This window comes from Protopterus annectens, chromosome 13.part0 (assembly GCF_019279795.1).
Source record: "Protopterus annectens isolate FY-2018-M chromosome 13.part0, PAN1.0, whole genome shotgun sequence".
Taxonomy (NCBI): domain Eukaryota; kingdom Metazoa; phylum Chordata; order Ceratodontiformes; family Protopteridae; genus Protopterus; species Protopterus annectens.
The window spans coordinates 637,878,812-637,902,643 of NC_056747.1; the positions used below are offsets into that span (position 1 = coordinate 637,878,812).

General features: G+C 37.3%; 1 protein-coding gene across 1 annotated transcript in view; it reads right to left on the reverse strand.

Annotated features, from left to right (window-relative positions):
- Nucleotides 1-23,832, reverse strand: part of AKAP10 (A-kinase anchoring protein 10) — a gene marked incomplete in the record, with an annotated part of 1,224,755 nt that overhangs the window by 226,116 nt on the left and 974,807 nt on the right.

Below are 23,832 nucleotides of genomic sequence, written 5' to 3' on the forward strand. Positions count from 1 at the left end.
TTCCTAGTATGGTGTGACGGCCGTGCCCTGGCCCAGCAATCAAGGAACCTCAACCCTCACCACTAACACCAGGGAGGTAATCTCCGAGAAGAGGAAAGGATAAGTAATACACACAGTAAAGTACAATTTCCCTTAAGTGCACACATAGATCACAGTCAGTCTGGGGCTGGTTGCTCCCTTGCTCACCAGGTCCCCAATAAGACTCCCCACTGGCACAGCTATAGGGTCCAGGTCTCAGCCTAACTGGGCAAGCTAAAACCTCCAGTACCCTCTCAGTCCAACTAGTGTTTCGTGTCTCTGCCCAGGTAGCTGATACACACACACACACACACACTTACTTTTGAGAAGAGGTTATACAACCACGCAGACTTTCCTGGGAAAAGGCTGACCCAGATTCTCCAGCTGTGCCCCTTTACCCAGACTATACGGTAGTAATTACTGCCACCACCCAGCTAATAATATCAGCTACTAAAAGGCCCTTAAAAGGGTGTCCAATTATTACTGTGCAATATTATAATCCAATGGTAGTATGACTAACAGTCAAGGCTTACTTTAGAGTGGCCTATTATAATAACCTCTATAAATATGCAATGTACTCTAGAGCTTATCTCTACACAAACCAGCCACAGGTAGAAGGTTTTTAAAAATATTTAATAATAAATAATTAAAACACAAGACAAAATTACTACACCACACAGATATCTAAGAGCTCAGAGATCACACAGAAACTTAAAATAGTACAGTAGGACAGGTCTGATTTCAAAGAAATATACCTAATTAATCTTTACTAGCTTTAACTATTCCTACAAGAAATCACAGTGCTAGAAACTTACATGTGAGCTTAGGCAGAGTGCTGAGTTAGATATCCAAGATCAAAATGCTCCCAGTCTCTTGTGAGGAATAGTATTGAGACATAACTAACAAACATGTCTGCTGGGTCCCTCCCAAATTACATCATGTTGACACTTAGGTTTTCCCAGGCAAACAAACTGCATTATTTAGCAATCTAACACTTTCTCAGAAACTTACAACAATAAAAGTAATTTCACAAGTATACTCTAACAGAAACCAGAGGAATAAAGAACATTCCATATGTAAATTCTGATCATAAACTTTAGCCTTAAAACAATGGGCATGAAACCTTCATCCAGACTCACTGGAGCCGAATTCTAACATGAAAGGGTCACAACATGCTTCACTGGGCCAGTAGAGTGCAATGTTGGCACATATTTTGCAGTTCCACATTCCACAGTATTCTTTTACACTCAAGAAAACATGCCTGTATTTTTACATTTATTTACAAATGCCAGAATTATATATCAAATTCTATTTGACTAGGCTGGCAGCCTTTGCCCATCTCTCCCCAATCGTCACATATGGTAAAACATTTTTTTATTTAAAACAGTACTATACAGAAAATGCCCAATAGCAACCAGAATACCTCTGCAAACACAGTAAAGGCAAACAAAACTCCAGAAAAAATGCTGAGGTTAGGCTCCAGTGTCCAAATCAAAGTAAAAAAGCAGTCTTCAGTCTTCAATAAAGGTAAAAAAGCAGACTTGAATCGAAGAATAAAAGTGTAAGAAGTCTTCTTTATTGTCACACAAGCGCTTTCACATATTGCTTCCTCAGGTGTATACTAACAAAGGTAAACCACACCTATATATACTTAACTAAAATAATCATGTGACTCAATAACCCATTTACCATTAAAGCTGTATTCTCTCTTATAAATCAGAAAGCATTGCTTAAAGCTAAGTGTGTATGACACAACAAAAGTGTGACTATTTAATAAAATACAATAAATCTAAAATACATAATATATATCTAGAAAATATTCTATCTTCATGCTCATAATGTAGAGCTTCTAAAAATATATATAGAACTTCTAAAAAATACATCAATTTTAATGCATCATTTTAATAAAATTCTTAAAAACATATAAATATAGATATTTCATAGCAAACATTGCATAAAAATATAATAATATATTAATATACTAAAAACATAAACCCATAGCCATCTATTTACCTACGTAGCCCCCTTTTTCTTAAGAGAGGCTTAATGGGCATGCTGTCATTCAGCCCATGACCAAAGTTGGCTCTCAGCATAGCTATCCATCTTGCTTCAGCTTCTTCGGTTCTATCTCTAATGTCACTATTTCTCATATTCTCATAAGTCTCTGAGGCTGCGGTCTGTTTTGCCTACATAAAAACAGTTGCACTGGCCACAGATAGCAAGATAAACCACATGGGTGGTCAAACATGAGACCGCAGCCTCAGAGAAAGGATTAGAGAACATGTATACCACATAGGGAAGGGCTCAGAAAACAACGCTTTGTCTAAGCACGTTTTGAAGGTAGGCCAAAAACATACATTTAGGTTTATGATTGTTGCAAGAACTTATGAGAATATGAGAAATAGTGACATTAGAGATAGAACCGAAGAAGCTGAAGCAAGATGGATAGCTATGCTAAGAGCCAACTTTGGTCATGGGCTGAATGACAGCATGCCCATTAAGCCTATCTTAAGAAAAAGGGGGCTACGTAGGTAAATAGATGGCTATGGGTTTATGTTTTTAGTATATTAATATATTATTATATTTTTTATGCAATGTTTGCTATGAAATATCTATATTTATATGTTTTTAAGAATTTTATTAAAATGATGCATTAAAATTGATGTATTTTTTAGAAGTTCTATATATATATTTAGAAGCTCTACATTATGAGTATGAAGATAGAATATTTTCTAGATATATATTATGTATTTTAGATTTATTGTATTTTATTAAATAGTCACACTTTTGTTGTGTCATACACACTTAGCTTTAAGCAATGCTTTCTGATTTATAAGAGAGAATACAGCTTTAATGGTAAATGGGTTATTGAGTCACATGATTATTTTAGTTAAGTATATATAGGTGTGGTTTACCTTTGTTAGTATACACCTGAGGAAGCAATATGTGAAAGCGCTTGTGTGACAATAAAGAAGACTTCTTACACTTTTATTCTTCGATTCAAGTCTGCTTTTTTACCTTTATTGAAGACTGAAGACTGCTTTTTTACTTTGATTTGGACACTGGAGCCTAACCTCAGCATTTTTTCTGGATTTTTTTATTTAAATTTATTTGTTCATGAAAATGGCACACTTACAATGCATTCTTTAAAATAATACAAAAAACATATTTAAGAAACATTTAAGATTTCTCTTCTTAAAAAGCAAACAAAAAAAAAACTAATACTTATATGCAAGGGTAATTTATTCCAGACGATAAGTCCAGCTTCCAAGAAATATGCACCCTCTTTAGATGTCTTCCTAAATGGAATTCTAAGACTGGCACCATCAAGTAATTTTAAATTAAGAACAGGTATACATTTTGCAGGATACAGAATAATCAAACTGAAAGGGTACTTCTGATATTAAAGGAGAACCGCAGCCACAGACTCAAAAAACATGTTTATTTCACCATGTTTTGATGTTTCCAATATTTTAACAGCACTGTGGGACTCTCTACAGGTTTTTAAATATTTTTATATGTAATTTCAGAGTCTGGCCACTTGGGGTCTAGCATCTTGATAGTAATGTCATGTCTTTCGGCTTTTCCCGGTTAGGGGTCGCCACAGCGGAACTCTGGTGCACTAATGATTGGCAGTGGATTTTTACAGTGCCGAGTTTTCAGCCCAACACCCGACCTTTAAAGAAGGGACACCCATTCACGCTCGCACCTACTTGCATGTCTTTAACGTCACTCGAACGCAGGGAGGACATGCAGACTCCACACAGAAGGTGCTCCAACTGAGAATCAAACGGGAGAACCTCTTGCTGTGAGGTGACGATGCTAACCGCTGCACCGATGAGAGTTCAAACATTTTCTAAACCTCGACGTATCCCAGAATGCAGTGTTTGTCCTTAACACATTACATCACGCAGGCTTCAGGGTTCAGAAGCTACTGTGACTGCATTCATTTTACATGCATACACTGGTGTCTTATCAGTCAGTAAATTTCAACTAAGATAAACTAACTGAGACAAAGACACAGAACAGACTTTCCAAATGTTTGTTGCTGCTTCTTTACAGAGATCTTACTTTTCACTCTTTTGTCATCCCTGAGTTGTAGTTCTTTAGATCATCTCCCCTCCCTCTTCACACTTCCCCTCCCTAGCTGTCAAAAGTGCTGAAGGTAATTTGACCTGTTGTTGCTTTGATTGACACCTCACCACAGGAGAGTTCACTCATCCATTGTTTCCTAGTTCTAGCCTTTTCTTTCTGACGGTGGGACGCTTATTTATGCAGCACCATGGCCTCCTGTCATGAAACACGGATGCATAGTTCATAGTATTTGGAAATGCAGTGTTTTTCAAATAAAACTAGCTACTTTCTCTGGTCTATCGTGTTTGCCTCAGATACAAGAGGAGAAAACATACTTGATCTCACATCACACATGACATGATCAAAAATGTCAACAGAAGTAAGTATACCCTCACTGGTGAGATCCCTGAGCCAGTGGTAAACATTACTCAAAAAAGCCTTATCTGCAAAGCCATGGAGAGGACTATAATGGAACTCATAAAAAAGACATAGGAACTTGCAGACTTTTTGGATCCAACTCAGTTGTTTTCAAAGGCAGTTTCGAGACAGTCACCAAGGCCATTGATGAGGGAAAGGCAGTCATACACAGGTATCATCGAAAAACTCATCAGCTTGAATGTAAAACCATATATCACAAGATGGGTTTGCACTGGCTAAGTGACAGAAGAACCACAGGGGTCAGAGTGCTGGAGCCATGTCAGACTCAAAGCCTGTCACAAGTGGTGTGTGGCAATCCACTGAGCACAGAAAAAAGTCATCAGAATCTGGGGACCCAGGTTGACGGAAAACCTTCTATATCACCCACCTGATCATGCTCATCACTTATTAGACCTATGATTGAGTACAATGATTTGATGAATATGCTTCACCTCAAAAATCTAGATCCCTCAGAACCACGAGCACCTCTCTGGTCTTGTTCAAGAATCCTTGACCAATGGATGGGAGGTGCAGATATACCTTGGGCAGATAGCCTAGTATGAACCTATGAACCTATGAACCTATGAACTCATTTTAACAGTGCTGTAAACAGAACATTGTTAATGGACAAAAAATACTAATTTGACTTGCATTTCAAAGTAGAATTGTAAGGTAGAGGTATCACAGGCTTACTGAAATCACCACTGCCTCACCATATGAAAGTCTTGTGATGCCTATGTACAAATTTTGATTACAGAACTAACCACTATGCCAACAGTTGGATATTTATGTATTTTATTACTTACATGATTCACATAAAAGTAGTGCTGGCTGTAATTGCCCACAGACAGCTTGGTTTGCTGGGATGTATTTCCTGAGATTGGTTTACCTGAAAACTCTTACTGGCCCAGTGTGTGATCATATCATGATGTAGACCTGTGCTGAAATGCACTATATGCAAACAGTAATACATGTACTACAGCAAAAGTATGTTACATGCAGACTTCTGCAGGACAGTATGCAGTGTCTAATCTCGTTTTGATTATTCTAGTCTGTTCCCTACACGCTTACACACCATTTGTGCTTTTCTCCTTATAAATATCCACCACATCACTATTCATCACATATCTAATAGTGACTTTTGTATTTGCCTTTAACATAACATAGACATATATGTGTGCGTATATATATATATATATATATATATATATATATATATATATATATATATATATATACACACACACACACACACACACACACACACACACAGTGGATATAAAAAGTGCACACACCCCTGTTAAAATGCCATGTTTTTGTGATATAAAAAAATGAGACCACAATAAATAATTTCAAAACTTTTCCCACCTTTACTGTGACCTATAACCTGTACAATTCAACTGAAAAACAAACAAACCTGTTAGGGGAAAAATATAAAGAATAAAATAAAAACATACAATAAGCTGGTTGGCTGGTTGCATAAGTGTGTACACCCTTAAACTAATACTTTTTGTTGAAGCACCTTTTGCTTTAATAACAGCATTGAGTTTTCTTGGGTACACACCTGCCATCAATTAAACAGACTCTGATTAACCACAAATAAAGTTCAGCTGTCCTAGTAGGATTTTACTGACATTTACTCAGTTGCCTGCTACAGCAAAAGCCATGGTTCGCAGAGAGCTTACAAAGCATCAAAGGGATCCCATTGTTGAAAGGTATCAGTCATGAGAAGAGTACAAAAAAATTTCCACAGCACTGGATAATACCATGGAACACAGTAAAGACAGTCATCAAAAAGTGGAGAAAATATGGGACGACAGTGACGTTGCAAAGAACTGGATGCCTCTCCAAAACTGATGAAAAGACAAGATGAAAACTGGCCAGGGACTCTGCCAAGAGACCTACAGCCACAGTGAAGTAGCTGCAGGAATTTCTCCCAAGTACTGGTTGTGTACTACATGTGACAACAATCTCCCGTATTCTCCATATGTCTGGCCTATGGGGTAGGGTTGAAAGACAGAAGCCTTTTCTTACACAGAAAAGCATTCAGGCCTGGCTAAAATTTGCAAAACAATACATCAAGTCTCCCAAAATCATGTGGGAAAATGCATCTTGGTCTTATCAGACCAAGGTTGAACTTTTTGGCCACAATTCCAAAAGGTACGATTGGGTACAAAAACACTTTGCATCACCAAAAGAACACCATCCACATAGTGGAGCATGGTAGTGGCAGTATCATGCTTTGGGGTTGCTTTTCTTCAGCTGGAACTGGGGCTTTAGTCAAGGTGGAAGGAATTATGAACAGTTCCATATACCAGTCACTTTTGGTCCAAAACCTTCAGGCATCTACTAGAAAGCGGAAGATGAAGAGAAATTTCACCCTTCAACACCAAGAATGGCTTCACCAGAAGAAAATTAAAGTCTTGGAATGGCCCAGCCACAGCCCAGACCTAAATCCAATATAAAATCTGTGCGGTGACCTGAAGAGGGATGTGCACAAGAGATACCCTCGCAATCTGACAGATTTGGAGCACTTTTGCAAGGGAACAGAGGGCAAATACTGCCAAGTCAAGATGTGTCATGCTGATAGACTCCTACCCAAGAAGACTGAATGCTATAATTAAATCAAAATTTGTTCAAAGTATTAGTTTAAGGGTGTGACACTTATGCAGCTAGGTTATTGTACGTTGTTTCTTTTTTATATTTCTCCCCTAAAAGATTTGGTTGTTTTTCAATTGAATTGTACAGGTAAGTAGGTCACATTAAAGGTGGGACAAGTTTTGAAATTATTTATTGTGGTCTGATTTGTTTATATCACAAAAACCTGGCATTTTAACAGGGGTGTGTACACTTTTTATATCCACTGTACATACATACATACACGAGACACACAATATATATATATATATATATATATATATATATATATATATATATATATGTATAATATAAAATCTATATCTACAAGGAAACTGCTGTGGGCAGTGGTGAATGCTTTGATGTCACCTAGTACCACACAAAGCTGTGTATTACCAGTAAACAAACAGCAAGTTTCCACAGACAGATACTATACACCACTGCCTGGAATGACTAAGGAAGTATGTCAGTAAAAATGCATTTCTGAATTCCCAATTCAGTATGATTTCTAGTCTACTGGTGAAATATGGCCAAATGAACCTTTCCAAAAATGACCACTATTAAAACTTACATTAGCAGTGTAACAGCCCTCAGATGCCCATAAACCTTTACCCAAACACATGCTTCTATTCCCTCACACATTTTGCATTTCAGAGGCATTCAAATGCCCATATATTAATTTTCTTCTGTTGTAAAACCAGATATTTAAACCCTGCAATTGATACTTGAGGCAAATGTGATTCCCCAGTTCATCGCTCTATCAGCAACCCATTATCTGATTGTTCATCACACAGTGGGTGAACTGCACAAAATGACATCGTCTTGCTGGAGGCAATTCTGCTGACAGCCATTAACTACTTACAGAATACCAGTTTCTTATGAATCAAACACTGGGGTCATGTCTGCTGCTCTGTCCTTGGTGAGACTAACTTAGTGCGCTAATCCTTACATATCACTTGCTTGCATCCCCTCACACACACTCACCCCTTGCTTGTATCCCCCACACACACTCACCCTTTGCTTGTATCCCCCCCCACACACACACACCTTGCTTGCATCCCCCCACACACACCCCTTGCTTGCATCTCCACACACACACACACACACACACACACACACACACACACACACACTTGCCCCTTGTTTGCATCCGACATTTTCTGCACATCTGTCAAACAGGACTAGAGCTACCCGTCAAAGGGACCTAAATACGGCATGCAACATGAATATGATATGCTGGCTGGACAGATTTTTCTTCCATTGACTGTGGCGACTTTGTCATAGGCTGTAAATTCATGTGAAGCAGAACACCTCTATGACACTGTTCATAGAGAACCTGGGTGAGTGAATGGGGCACCATAAGTTCTTACCAGGGTTACCACCCACAACCTTTATGGACATGGGAAGGCACTGCTAAATACATTCCTGGTGTTGACTAGAGTATTTCTGGTATTATATTGTGATGAAACGGCTAGTCTTGAAATGACTTTCGGGTTGACAGCCTAGTAACCTTCAGTGATCTTATGAAAGGTGGAGGTGTATCTACCTTCATTAAATCCAAATACTCCTCAAGACTTGTGAAGTGACATTCTCTTGAGCTACTCCAGGTCCAATTCACTCTAGGAAAAATACTCTTCCACTTTATCGCTAGCTACAGGTCCCTGACCTTGAACCAGGAGAAGCAGACCGCCTACCTGGAGTAGCTAGAGTCACTCAACATACAGCCAAACACCCTGGTCATGGGAGATTTCAACTACCCTTCCATCGACTGGGCGACATACATGCGCACAATCGCTACGAGGTTCCTGGACTTCATTAATTCAAATGCCCTTAAAGAGTTGGTCTGTACACCCTTAAGGGGCTCAAACGTGCTGGACCTAGTGATCACCAATGTGGGGGACCAGTACATTAACCCCTGTATGTTTCCCTCCCTGGTAAGGTCAAGCCATAAATCTGTCTTATTTGAAGTAAAGATGAAACCTGACATGCTTACATGAGTAAAAAAATGAATACTTTCTCCAAAGCAAACTAATGTCTACTTAGCAATGGTATAAAAGCTTTCAAAGAACCCGATAACAGACATCAATAACTGCTATACAGAGGAAAACAAAATAACCCTATACAGCCACTTGAAAAAGGCATTGAGTCAGCTGTACCTAAAGGGAACAAAACCATGAATTCCCAAAAAAACAAACCACCCTGATGGACTAAAAGTATAATTAAGTTGTACAACCAAAGAACACTAATATCTAAGAACAGGAGGGATGTAATTCAGTAAGAATAGCCTCCACAGCTTGAGCAAGCAAATCGGATGTCTTAAGTTCTCTAAGACTAGCTATGAGTCTAAATTAACATCCCTAGCTAAAGACAATCATAAGGAATTGTTCAGTTACATCAGAAACCAAGACAGAAAGCCCAGCTGTGTGCCGAACTTATAATGAATGGTATTACTCTCACTGTACCTGAAGAAATTGCCATCCTGCTAGTCGACAAATTTGGCAAACACTTCAACCATCCCCCACCCCCGACATATCCAAAGCATTCCTGACCAGTCCTCTACTGAGTGTCTCAAAAGAACAGGTCATACAAGCACTCTCCAAGCCCAAAAAAGACAGCCTGTATTGGACCAGATAACATTCCAGGGTGCTTACTAAACAATCTAGAACAAGACCCATCAGAACCAATGCAGCCTAATCTTTAACCATAGCCTGGGAATTGCCTTTGCTGGCATAGTGGAAAACAGCAGCAGCAATCCCCTTGCACAAACGGGGTCCATCAACTGACTCTGAACTCTCCACCCATAAGCCTATCCAGCCTTATCTAAAAGGCCATGGGAAGAATGATTGTGGGCCTTAACTGCAAGGACATAGGCGACCTCAAAACTCTTGACCAAACCCAGTTTGGCTTGGACAAGGGTAGATCTTGTTTAATAACCCTGGTAGACTTCTATGAGAATGTCAGCAAATCCTTGGATGAGGTCAAAACACTACATACTGCCAACCTAAATTTAGCCAAGGCTTTTGGCACAATTCCCCACTGAGGTATCAGAGAAATTCTCCCAGACGGGGGCTATCCCATAAGTTACTAGATGGGTAGCCAGTTGGCTCACTGACAGAACACGTACTGTCAAAGTTGGGGAGTCCACCTCCTCCAGCAGACCAATTACCAGTGAGGTACTGCAGGGATCTGTGCTGGCCCATCTAGTGTTTGGAATCTATTTTTCTGAAGTCCAGATGAAGGTAAATGGCCTGTGGCTTACCAAGTTTGGCGATGACTGTAAACTGGGCACAATCAGAGTACCCCAACTATTTTAACATATTACAAAAAGGGCTGACGCAATGCTGCGGTGGTACAGCAGTAGCATTGTTGCCTCACAGCAAGAGGTTCTCCCGTTCGATTCTCAGCTGGGCTTGGGAGTGCCTTCTGTGTGGAGTCTGCATGTCCTCCCCGCAGTTGGGTAGCGTTCGAAAGACATGCGTGCGTAAATGGGCGTGCCTTCATTGAAGGTTGAGCATCGAGCTGGCACCTTGGCGTTTCGTAAAAATCTACTGCCAATCATTAGCGGACCGGAGTTCCGCTGCGGTGACCCCTTACCGGGAAAAGCCGAAAGACAAACAACAACAACAACAACAAAAAGACTGTACGTATATTAGCACTGAACACCAACCGATTTCCAGTAAATCCGTTTATTAAAATAATAAAATACTAAAAATACATTACTTTCACAAGAACTACAAGAGTTAAGCGCTTTCATCTACTCTGTGTAGACTTCATCAGAACTATTCATTATTGCCTCAAACGGCTTAAATACAAACATTACCCAATCTCATGCTTCAACTAATTACAATGAAATACAACAATTAAAATGGATTAAAATTTAACGTGCTCAGTGCTTATTTTCCTTGTCAATTGCCTTCTCTATATAAAGAAACATATCAACTCTATTAATTATCTCCTATAATCATACTAATATTGTCAAATGTGTAAAGAAATACTTGACAGCCACATAAAAAACAAAAAATAAGATAAATAGAATAAAATAAAATGAAGTAAAATGAAATAATATGGACCAATCTTCCATTTACTGTGTTAAAAATGTATGCCTTTCAACTATCTCATCTATCCCCTATTTTCCAATATAGGCTTGATAGAGATAGTTTCGTTTAGTCCTGGATGAACTGAAGCATTAAGTTTTATCTGCCACCTAGTTTCCTTTTCTCCAAGTTTATACTTTATACTTCCCCCTCTGGGGTTCGCTTTTACACTTTCAAGTATACCAAAATGAAAGGAATCACAGTGTTTATTGCCATTAAGATGTCTCCATAAAGCATTTTTTGTGTCCTGTTTTTTTTATTTTATAACAATGGTCATAGATTCTATTTCTAAGACATCTATCGGTCTTCCTTTTGGTACACTTGAAAGTGTAAAAGCGAACCCCAGAGGGGGAAGTATAAAGTATAAACTTGGAGAAAAGGAAACTAGGTGGCAGATAAAACAATGCTTCAGTTCATCCAGGACTAAACAAAACTATTTCTATCAAGCCTATATTGGAAAATAGGGGACAGATGAGATAGTTGAAAAGCATACATTTTTAACACAGTAAACGGAAGGTTGGTCCGTATTATTTCATTTTACTTCATTTTATTTTATTCTATTTATCTTATTTTTTGTTTTTTATGTGGCTGTCAAGTATTTCTTTACACATTTGACAATATTAATATGATTATAGGAAGTTTAATAGAGTTGATATGTTTCTTTATATAGAGAAGGCAATTGACAAGGAAAATAAGCACTGAGCACTTTAAATTTTAATCCATTTTAATTATTGTATTTCATTGTAATTAGTTGAAGCATGAGATTGGGTGATGTTTGTATTTAAGCCGTTTGAGGCAATAATGAATAGTTCTGATGAAGTCTACACAGGGTAAATGAAAGCGCTTAACTCTTGTAATTCTTGTGAAAGTAACGTATTTTTAGTATTTTATTATTTTAATAAACGGATTTACTGGAAATCGGTTGGTGTTCAGTGCTAATATACGTACAGTCTGGGAGCGGACATTGGTGTTATCTTGTTATATTGTTGACTGTTGCAGGCAGAATTATCTTCTAACAACAACAAAAAGGGCTGACACAGACGAATGATTGGTGCCAAAATCACGGACTAAAACTTAACGCAAAAAATTCCTCATTGTCCCATTTGGCAGAGATGTAGCACCTGCTAATTATGATATAGATTGCACCTCTCTAAGCTCAAACTCAGTGGTGAGAGACTTGGGAACATAGGTTTGATAGCAGTTTAAACTTCGATCACCACAAGTCCATAATGGTAAGAAAAGCATTTGACATTGTAAATCCCATCCGAGACCAGGGAGGTTACAGCTCCACTGAATTCAACCTTTATCAGACCACTAATTGAGTATAATGCTCCCTTCTGTATGTTGCTCAGACACCAGCAACAACTGGAGAGACCACAGAGGTTTCTTATCCATAGACTCCAGGCCTCAAAAACATGATTTACGTGGAAAGATTGAAAGTTCTGTCACTGTACTTTGTATCATATAGGCTGCTGATAAATGCAGAAGCAGATGACTTTAAAAGTACATTACTACAGTGGCGTAACTAGAGTTTCTGCTGCCAGAGACTGTTTGCCCCCCACACACAAAATCAGGTTCAAATGGGGCACCCCCATACACAGCTATCCTCCACCCTGCAGCCATTCCCCTGTCCCATTACTAGGCCATTTCTCCTCATTTACAATAACTGAAATGTGCATACTGCCTTATACCTTACTTCTATAATGAATATTTGGATTTCTTTTAAAACTTTTATGTAAAGTTCTATAGCAAAAATGCTGACAGACATCTGCTAAACAAAGCAATACAGTCTCACAATGAAAACAGACTTTGCATTAAAACTCATCTGCCCTTGAAACTCACATGCATTGAAACAGCACTGAAACCTAAATTCAAGGAAAATGCATCTGGTTGGTGGCGGATAAAGTGTCCCTTTTGGCTGACTTCAAATAGGCTCCTTTCACACATATTTATGAACATGCAAATGGGCTCTTTGATTCACCTCCTAACTGTATTCATTCGTATTGTTTGTACAGTACAGCACACTTGCAGTGTGTCTTAAATGTATTATTTAGAACATTTTCCAGGAAGCAATGCAACAAAATGTACAAACCAATAATGACAAAACTGGCAAATTCTGAACATTTAAATAGTAAGTCTACTCAAACTTGTCATTACAATCCACCAATATCAGAAAATATGCACAATCTCTGCAGAAGGAAATACCATCAAAATAATTACACATTAGAGATCTGTAACAAATGAAGAGGTTGTTGCTACCAAATATTATATTTGAGTGTTTCATGTACAAATAAAGTGCATGTTGCTCTTGAATAAATTGCCCATGTTACACTAAAGAAATTATAAGCTAGTAATATTGCAATAGGGAAAAGATAGCAAAGTAATAACAGGTTCATTACTAGGTATCTCCTCTAAAGGAGGACATTCTTAAGACTGCAGCATCCTCCCCCTTTAAAGTACAACAGAGTACAGTATCACCTATCCATCTACATACTGTCGGAATACAGCCCACAGCCTTCTGAATCAAAAGCAAGTGTACTTTCTGTTGTGCTACTAACAGTGCAAGTAGACTTGGCATAAGCAGCACTAAAGTTCTATCCCCCTGAAGCTCTCAGTTTCTTTTAAAATGCATATTTTGGGGGTGACAAAGGACAGAAACCAGGGACACAGTTTAAACATTGCATGTATAACCTTAGAAAGTTTCTAGAATAAACTGTGTGCTAACATGCGTTTGCTGATAGATGCAAAAGTAAAAACAAGGATATCTCAATGCTGAATATGGGTTTGCACTACAGCAATAGTAATTAATGATTGAATAATGTGTACTAAACCAGCTAGCGATTAACAATTCTAAAGACTCCAATTCTTCACACCATTTACATATTGTTCCACAGTGTTTTAGGATAGGTATTAGAATACCCCACTCTTTCCTTATCCAATTTGTCATATTCATAAAAGTGTGTGGTATTAATTGCTGTTTAGTACAGCTATGCAATTACTGTTATCACATTCCACACAGAAACATTGTTATTACAGGAACATGTCACTGCTAGAATACTGTTGCATCAAAAAAGGACACACTGTTGTGGCGTTCTAAGTAGATAACGACAAATGGCAATGCTGTACATGTAAATGTTGCTTCCAAAACACTGCCTTGTTTTTCACTTTTTAACAAACATTATGACTTGACCTGACTTGTATGAAAGCCCATTACACTGCTTTTGAATCGGTTAACTCTCACTGGATAGCACCACAATTTTATATGAAATGTTAAAGTTATCCCATAAAACCAGCATCTGATAACAGCAGAGTATAATTTTCTATATACATCTATCAACAGGAAAGTAAAAGTGCCAGTAACAATTAAGACCTTCATTGCAGATGTTAAACAGGAAGTAACCTTGACTCAAATATGAAAAACATAAATTAAAGCACATTACAAATTCCATCAAAAAGTTGAACATTTTAATGATGCAGCATCATAGCTCCCACAGACTGCCACTTTCAATCCACCTATTACTAAACATAGCAAACATTAAGTTAATTAGTGCTTAGAAAAACTGCTTCTTGAAGCAATCACTCCTAAAAATAACCATGTTCTCAAGCATTTTCCTAATACCATCCACCTATAATGGCATGAACCTACCATGACATCAGCATACCAGTAAGTACAAAAGAACCACAATACATTTTGTCTTTGAAATAAAAAATATATACACAAGTAAAAACATATGCACAAAATACAGACTCCACTCTATTCTCACATAAAAAAACACATTCCCTTTCTCTTGACCACAAGCTACAAAGAAGGCGGCAGAAATGTCCACTTTAACAAAGATTCAGTCAAGTTATTTCCTACTACACAAATCTAAACAAATAGCCTACAGTAGAAAAAAAGTATTTCATACATACAGCACCCCACAACTGCCTACACTGCCTACAAAATAAAGTAGTCCTGGCCTAGCTACCCACATAACTCCCAAATAGTGAACTCAGATAATTGAGGAATATTGATGATTGAAAGATGTTCACAAATCTCAAAAACATATTGTCATAACCACAATGCTTTTAAGAAATTTTGCAATACACAACTGGCTACTGAGATCTACAGCTTATGCAGTAGGCAAATAAATGGACACACTAGGCAATGCAGTCCTTCTTTACCACCAGAGTGATAAGTCATTTTACTATGTAACAGTACTATTTAACATTATTATCTACCTTACTCAATCTTTCATTGAAAAATAAAGATTAGATGCCAGTGTGAGAAATCTCACTGTCCTTGATTCACATAAACTTACATGAGCACCAGCAGTCACGATCGTGAATTGCGGTTTCTATAGAAACAAACCACAATGCACGATCGTTGTTAAAACCAAAAGTTTTGATTTAAGGAGCGTTAGAAACTAAAGCTTCTAATAGTCAGGGTTTACGTCTGTTGCCCATAGCATCACCAGAAAGCTCAAGTCTGTCATCATGGCAGGTGCATTTTTTGATCTTTGTACATTATGTCTGATTGCACGGCATCTAAAAAGAAATTATAGTCCTGTAGTAGGAAATGTTGTACTTGTATAGTTTTGGATAATTATTTTAAGTTATTGTCTGGGTAACTGTAGAGTTTAGCATTTTCACAAGCCGCAATACTACATTTCACCATGGAGCAGATCAGGTGTGGGTATTTGTGTGTTAAAATAACAAGACTCGTCTTAGGATAGATTTTCAAAAGGAGATGACACTACCTAAACTAAGGGGAGGGGGGGGAAGAAGACTACAAACAGGGGCAATTGTTTTACTTATAAGTGGCTACAAATTGCTCATAACATTGCTGTTTAGAACGATTGTTCATTGCAGTCACTGTAGAAACAAACCACAATGAACGATCATTGTAACAAACAAAGTTTTAATAAAATGAGCAGTTGGTAACCACTTATAACAGAAACCTCATGCCACACCTCTCATCCCCTTACAGCAAGAAGTCTGAACATAGCCTAAAAGAAGGGGAGAACAAAAAAAAAGAATAGGTACATGCATTTTGCTTTTAAGTGCTTACCAACTGCTCCTGACAGTAAAACTTTGCTTTTTACAAGGATCACTGACTGTGGTTCCTATAGAAATGAACCGCAATCAACGATCGTTCTAAAAACTAAAGTTTTAATATAAGGAGCAGCTGATACACAGGAGAAACTCAAAGCCATACCTCTCAACTTCTTAGAGCAAAAAAATCAGAACAAAGCCTAAAATATGGGGGGAACGAAAGAGCAAAAATAGGGACAGATTTTAAATATTGCTCTTATAAATACAGAAAGTTGCTGACATCGCAAGACTCCTGTTAAGCTGCATCTTCCGTATGATAGTAAATCTGAAAGAAACAAACTGCAGAAGGGAAGCACAAACAACATGCCTTCTTAAAAGCAAATGACTACTTGTAGTAATAAATCTTTGGCTTTTAAAGTGATTGTTTACTGCTGTTCATAGAGAACGCATATCAGCAAATAAAAAATTAAAAAAAAAAAAAAAAAAAAAAGCACTCTAAGACAACTCAAGATACTACCAAAAAGATACAGATTGATCAGGTGTGCAGTTGTTATTGGTGCAGAGACAAGGGGAGCAAATATGCAGAAAAGTTATGTGTATGCCCAACTGAAAAGGGATAGGAATGTAAAAAACAAAACGTAGTTGATAATGGGAGCCAAAAGGGGATTGGAATTTAAGGTATACAGGATATTTAAGGAAAACAACAACACTTTAGCAACAGTACTACAACTCTTACAAATCTCATTTGAAAAGCGAAGCAATTAAAACAAAAAAATGGCACTAACATTGGGTTCTTTACAAGATATACTACAGACTTTCTCAGAAGCATTTCAAATGGCATTTCTGCCTCAGAGATGTGAGATAACGAGTGCTACATAAGGCAGATGCTACTCGTATCATGTGCATTGCATTTTTCTGTGGAACGTAAAGCCCAAAAAAAGATATGATGAAATACGCAAAGCACATGGTGCAGAAAAAAAAAATGAAGCCAGCTCTCTCTCTCTCATAAGATTACCAAGTTGCTAACGGAAAAGTGTTGGCCCCAAGAAATCATAGCTCACAGTTGCCGGAAAGCATGATCAACTTGTAGAATGCAAAAGATTTATAACACTCACCTTATCACAATAATAAAAAGCAGAAGGAGATTCTGGCTGAGGTTATCGAGCATTCCTGATCGTCAGTCAATGCTATGCAGTCTGCAGGAAAAAAGTAACAAAGAAAGGGAGATCCACACAATGTGCGCTGGAGTGGGATGGCCAACATAGCTCTGACATCACACAATGGGTGGGTCATTCCATGCTTTTTCAAGAGCATGCAAATATAGTAGTACTAATGTCAGTCTGAGGGAGGGAACTTCAAGACAACTGCTGCTGATCTGTAGTAGTTCTGACATCACCATTTAAGAGACTGAAGCTAGCTTTTGAAAGGTGCGATAATTCATTTTTAAAAGTCAAACCAATACAATTCAGAATAAAGAGAGATCATCCAGGATTAACCTTATCTATCATCAGAACATACTTTACAAATCAGATTCACAAATTATCCAACTATTCCATCAACTTTATTCTGATATCTATGCAAGCAACAATTAACAAATCCCAATCCCAGTGATAAAAGATCATCTTAACAACATCACTTTCCCAAAACTTAATGAAGAACTGAAGATCTTATTTGCCTCTCTTACAAGAAGTCCTAAATAGCATTGATAATCTTAAACTGGGGAAAGCTCCAGAGCCTGATGGCTATTCTCCTGACTTCTATAAAACCTTTAAAGAGGTACTAGCTTCTATCTTGCTTAATCTATTCAAGTATATCTCACTTAACGGAATATCAGACCTTTACCTCAACCATTCAAAGACCATATTGCTCCCAAAAAACAACTTGGATAAATCGAATATGAATAATTATAGGCCAGTTTCTCTAATGAATGTTGACATCAAAATTTTTCCTCCTTGCTAGCTGAAAGAATTAAAAAAGTAATCACTTCCCTGATTTCCAAAGAGCAAGCAGGCTTTATGTCTCAAAGACATACCTGGGACAATACACTGACACTAGAATCTATGACTGGTCTTTCGATAAATGCCTTAGATATGCAATGATTCTGGACACCTCCAAGGCATTTGAAAAGGTCAACTGGAGTTTTCTGTTCACAGTTTTATCCTACTTTGATATCCCCTCTAGCATTATTAATATAATCAAAATTCTGTATAACAGTTCATACATATGTATACATATAAATAAGAAAACTTCAAAGCCAATAAAAATTTCACATGGAACCAGACAAGGGTGCCCCCTTTCGCCTATTCTTTTTAATCTGTATCTTGAACCACTATTTTTTTTCCATTAAACAATCAAACTACCACTCAATACCTAAAATACTACACACGAAAATAAGTCTGACCGCATTTGCAGATGACATGAATGTTTACTTTGAACACCCTCTGACTGATTATAAAAAAATATTGACTACTGTAAACACATTTGCCCATATCTCTGATTATAAAATCAATATTAATAAATCATTCACATTCCTGACTGTTCCAGCAGCTCACAAAGAAGATCTCTTTCCAGTCTCTCCCCTTAACATGTCTTATTCTTGTAAATACTTAGGGGTATGCTATGACCACTGTTTCTCTTCTACAATATTTTCTAATGTTTCCCAATTATGGTCAACACTATTCCAAGACCTAAACAGGTGGCAGCAGTTGAAACTGCCCCTACTATCTAAAGTATCTATTATTAAAATGAACATCCTCCCAAAGTTCCTTTATCACCTATACGAATCTCTCTCTTCTTCATTCCCAACTCATTCTTCATTAAAATTCACAAAGCCTTTGCAAAATTTATCTGGCATCCAAAATCAGTTATACCAGAAACTCATCTTCCCAAAATCTAAAGGAAGTCTTGGCATGCCAGACTTACATCTCTACTATACTATTTTGCAAGCCAACATATTAATTTCTATCATTAATTATATTCCATCTAAGCATACATGGACTCCCCCTTGGGTTAAAATGTGGTATAATCATATTCTGGGAAATACCTTAAATCCCAAAGCTCTCCCCTTCTTAGACCTAGTAACTCTCAGGAAATTAAAAATACACCACATCCTGAAATGTAAAATCAATTCCTTCCAAGAGATTTTTAAATCTCTGAAGCTAGATAAAGCTCTCCTATTCCAACCTATTCATCTAAACCCAAATATCACGCTAAATAATAACATGATCAACCTTGGTGACTTTCCTTTAATAAAAGACTACTCACTATGGGACATTCACAAACAAAGTTCATTCACCACTAGAATTAAGAGACACCTTAAAAGTATATAAGTAATACATTATAATCCTATGTCAAATCAGGGAGTTTATTACATCTCTAATTCAAGACCTCACGATTCCAGATCATGATTTCATACAGGTTTCTGATCTGATCCAGATCTTATCAAGCAATAAGAATATGCTGTCACGCTCTCGTAAACTTATAGATACAATCAGGTTTCAAGATAAGTTGGTACATCCAAAATTCTGGAATCAACAAGGGATTATCTTAACAGATGAACAAAACGTTTCAGCTATTAAATCTACCCTCATATTCTCCCCTTTCAAAAAGCTCATCTATACATATACACTTACACTCCTATTCATTTAAACAATTTTAATCCTAATATATCCCCTGCCTGTCCTGCTGTTCTTTCTCCCAGCCCGATATCTTACATATAATTTGGTTCTGCCGCTAGTCTCACAGTATTTGGTGCTCTCTAAAGGTGAGACTTGAAAAGATGGGCCATCACAAATCAACTCCCTCTTGGGAAATGGCTGTATTTCACATTACTAACCTTGAATTTTCAAAATTAAGATTTCACATCCTAATAACACTGTGCCTTTTAGTTAAATTTTACATCTCCAAAAATTGGTTAGATCGCTCTAAAATGACTTGGGGTATGTTCAGAAATCTGGCTGTTAAATACATTACTTATCAAAAGCTCATTATTACCAATGCACGTAAGTGCACATACTTTCAAAAATTCTAGGAGGTCATTTTTGAACTATTAATAGGCTGATAACTATCAAAATACTGGATGACACACTATTACATGTTGCTCCTCTTCCACATGCTCCTCCCTCTCCTCACCTAAATACCACTGCTTTTCTAAATTCCCGTCATCTCTGAGGCTCAAAACAACTGGACAGAGCTGGTTTAGTTACTTAATAGAGGCTTATATACTTTGTATGGACACAATACCTTACCACCTGCATACTTCCTTTCCTTCCCTTTAGTATGATGACTATCCTCAAGTTTTGAATGATCCTCTGACAGCACTACTGTATATATATTGCAGATAGTTATTATTATTTGAATGATACTTGCTGTTTTAATGTACTGTTGTAACCGCAATCGTCTCTGTATTGTGTTATGTCTTAAAGCAAAATCAATAAAAATTATATTTGAAAAAAAAAAGTGAAACAGTATGGTAAAGCATTGGGCTGTTGAAGAAAAACACTTGATTTCATATTTTTTAACGCTGCTCTGCACATTTCTTTAGACAGGATCATATAACAGGGAGAAAAGTCATGGAATGTTGAAGATTTAGAAATAATATCCCATTGTTCTCCTTTAAAAACAGTTTAACAAAAAAAAAAAAAAATCTAATCAAGTATTTTTCAAGATGATGGTAAAGGTAAAAGGCATCACTGCAAATACAGCACCAACATATTATCATCAAGTGACCAGCAAGTGTCAAGTGTTCTGCAAATAGAGATTGTTTGTTTACTGGAGTAGTACACTGATCACAACAAGCGATTTGTAGGCATAGCCCAGATGAAAAAGTTCACAAATAATAAAACAGAACAAATTCACAGACAATCACATAAGGTCAGCAGAGTAATCACAGGAGGTTATTATGAAACCAAAGGTTGCATTGTCTACTTACATTACTGAAAATACCTGTCACAAATCAGGAAGCAATCTGTGCACCAAAACTAGGTTACAATCCCAGTTGCATACAAACAGAATGACTTTTGCAAGATAATCTTTAAGCAGTCAAATTTTCCAGGTTTCAAAGCAGGAGGTACAATAAGATTATTGGATAATAGTCAAAAGGTAAATAATACCCATTTCTGTGAAATGGAATAACACTTTTTCTAGACTTGTGCAACAGTACTATAATGGAAAGACTGTGAATACAGGTAAGGAGTTTAGTAATGTCTAATATCAGTATTCAATAAGAAGCTGGTCAACTTTAGACTTAGTTCACTCAGGGAACTAGCTGAAAAGCGTTATGGCTTTACATTCCGCAGTTCTGGAGAAAGGTCATGGTGTCATGTCCATCTCTTAAGTAGAGTTAGCAGGATCAAAGAAAGAAAGAAAGATAGACAATTATGGCAGGGTTATGATCAAAGAAGAGCTTGCCTTGGAAAAACTGCAGAAACTGTACAATGATGGATAATGTAGAGGTACCTTACTCTTCAGAAATGTCATCAATGATTTTTTAGACCTACTGATCTATATCATAGCTGTAAGTTGCTCAGCAGCCTGTCATCCTGGCAGCAAATATGTTGAACTTTCACCCAGGGACCCCCTGTCTGCATTCCCATTTGTGAACAAGCAGAATAATCCAAGTGAAGTAAGATGAGGTGTACTACACCATCACTTCAGACTCGATATTTGCAAAGTGAATGGTGACAGACAAATTATGAATGTCATGCAAAGTTAGAATGATGGCACTAAGTGAACAGAGGAAAAAATGGGGCCAATAACTAATACTCACAGATGAATTCTGTGGCACCTAGTAATACCATATTCACGTGGCTTAGAAACACTGTAATGTTACATACAGTGTACTGCTGACCAGGTTTGCTGTAACTGGCAATTTTACTTACCCAAACCAACCATGGCCCCCAGAGAAAGGTACAGAATGTGAAGCCACCAATCACAATATATTATGAAAAAATAACATTCCAATGTTGTTGGAAGTTTCTGCTGAGGGGCAATGATCTGATTCAGATTTTAAATAATTGTCCTTCTATTTCATACAGACGTGGTAGAAATCCTATTTCATATAAATGTGGTAGAAATTTAAAGGATTTTTTAGTTACTAGTTCATTTGTTTCTCCTGAAGATGTAGTTATAAGAAATCGCTTGCCTTCAGGTACTACTCCCTGCAATAGCTGTAATATTTGTAGATATATAGCAAATTTTTTTGAAAGATTAATGGCGTTTATTTTCATCCAATGGGGAATTACTCTTGTATTACGGAGGGCACTGTTTATGCCCTCAAGTGCCCTTGTGACTTGTATTATATTGGAGAAAGTAAGATAAAATTTAGAGTTAGATTACAACAGCATATTAGGGACATTAAAAACAAAAAGTGGAGAGTCCTATTGCTATGCATTTTAAAGAATAACATGTTTCACTGTGTTAGTAATACATTTTGTCAAGTAGCCTTTGGTTGTTTTTTATTTTTTCGTTCTATATTGTGGTTGGTGTATTTTTGTATGGCTATGGACCCCTTCATCCAATATTCCTCGTGTCTTCCAGGAGGAAAATGGTTCATCTCACAGAACTATGGAAAATTATATTATACAAGGAACTGGTGGGAGCCTTTTGAATGGTGTGCATTTTCTCACAAATGTAAGTGATATTCCATCGAGAATTGTGGACAAGTATATGGGAGACAGACAGTGCAGAATTGAAAATATGTTTTTGTCAGTGGGACAGTCTATCTTAATGAATGTTTCCAGAGAAGTACAAGGACTGTGTGATAAGTTAGAAAAACTGCTGTTTAAAGAAACAAAGGTATATTTAAATATTTTAGGTTTACAGCAATACCTTGATTTGAATATATATCCGCCAGATGTTTACGGGCTTTTAAAAGCCCTTTGATATGACTGATGGTGCAGATAAAGCCTTTTGTGACCAGTGGTTAGCAGCTGCTCATCACTGCTCTATAGAATGGGTCACTATACTCATTGAGAGAGATCAAATTAAACAACAAAAACTTAAAGAAGAGATAAAAAAAAGCCTGTTCAGAACTCTCTTCTCATCTTACCTCAACTCGTTTAGAACGTCTGTTGGGGGATATTAATGAAAGAATAAAAACTTTCGAATCTGACTTGATAGACAAGAAAAAAACACAATTAAACGTGATGTTCATTATTATGAGAATGGGCAGGCATTTTTGTGGAGGTCCAATTAGAAGAAGAGTAATTGGTATTCTCATAGACGTCAGAACGGAATCTTTAAAAGGCAGCAGGCAGTTTCATTTGCTTCATCTGAAGGAATTGGCTACACTACAGGGGGAGAGAGTGAAGAAAATGCTTATCCCCCCTCCCTCCGGCACAACATCCAGATGCATATGAACGGCAATTTCGGAGGAATAGTGAGAGACAAGTGGGCCAGCACAACTGTAAAAGGAGTTGGAATTACTATGGAGAGAATATCCATATGACTGAAGGACATGTGCGTTCACCATCTAAATGAGGTAGATGGAAATAAAATGACTGTTAATTTTGATACACTGACTGACATAACTGTTTATAGAGGCTCCCTTGTTTTAAAT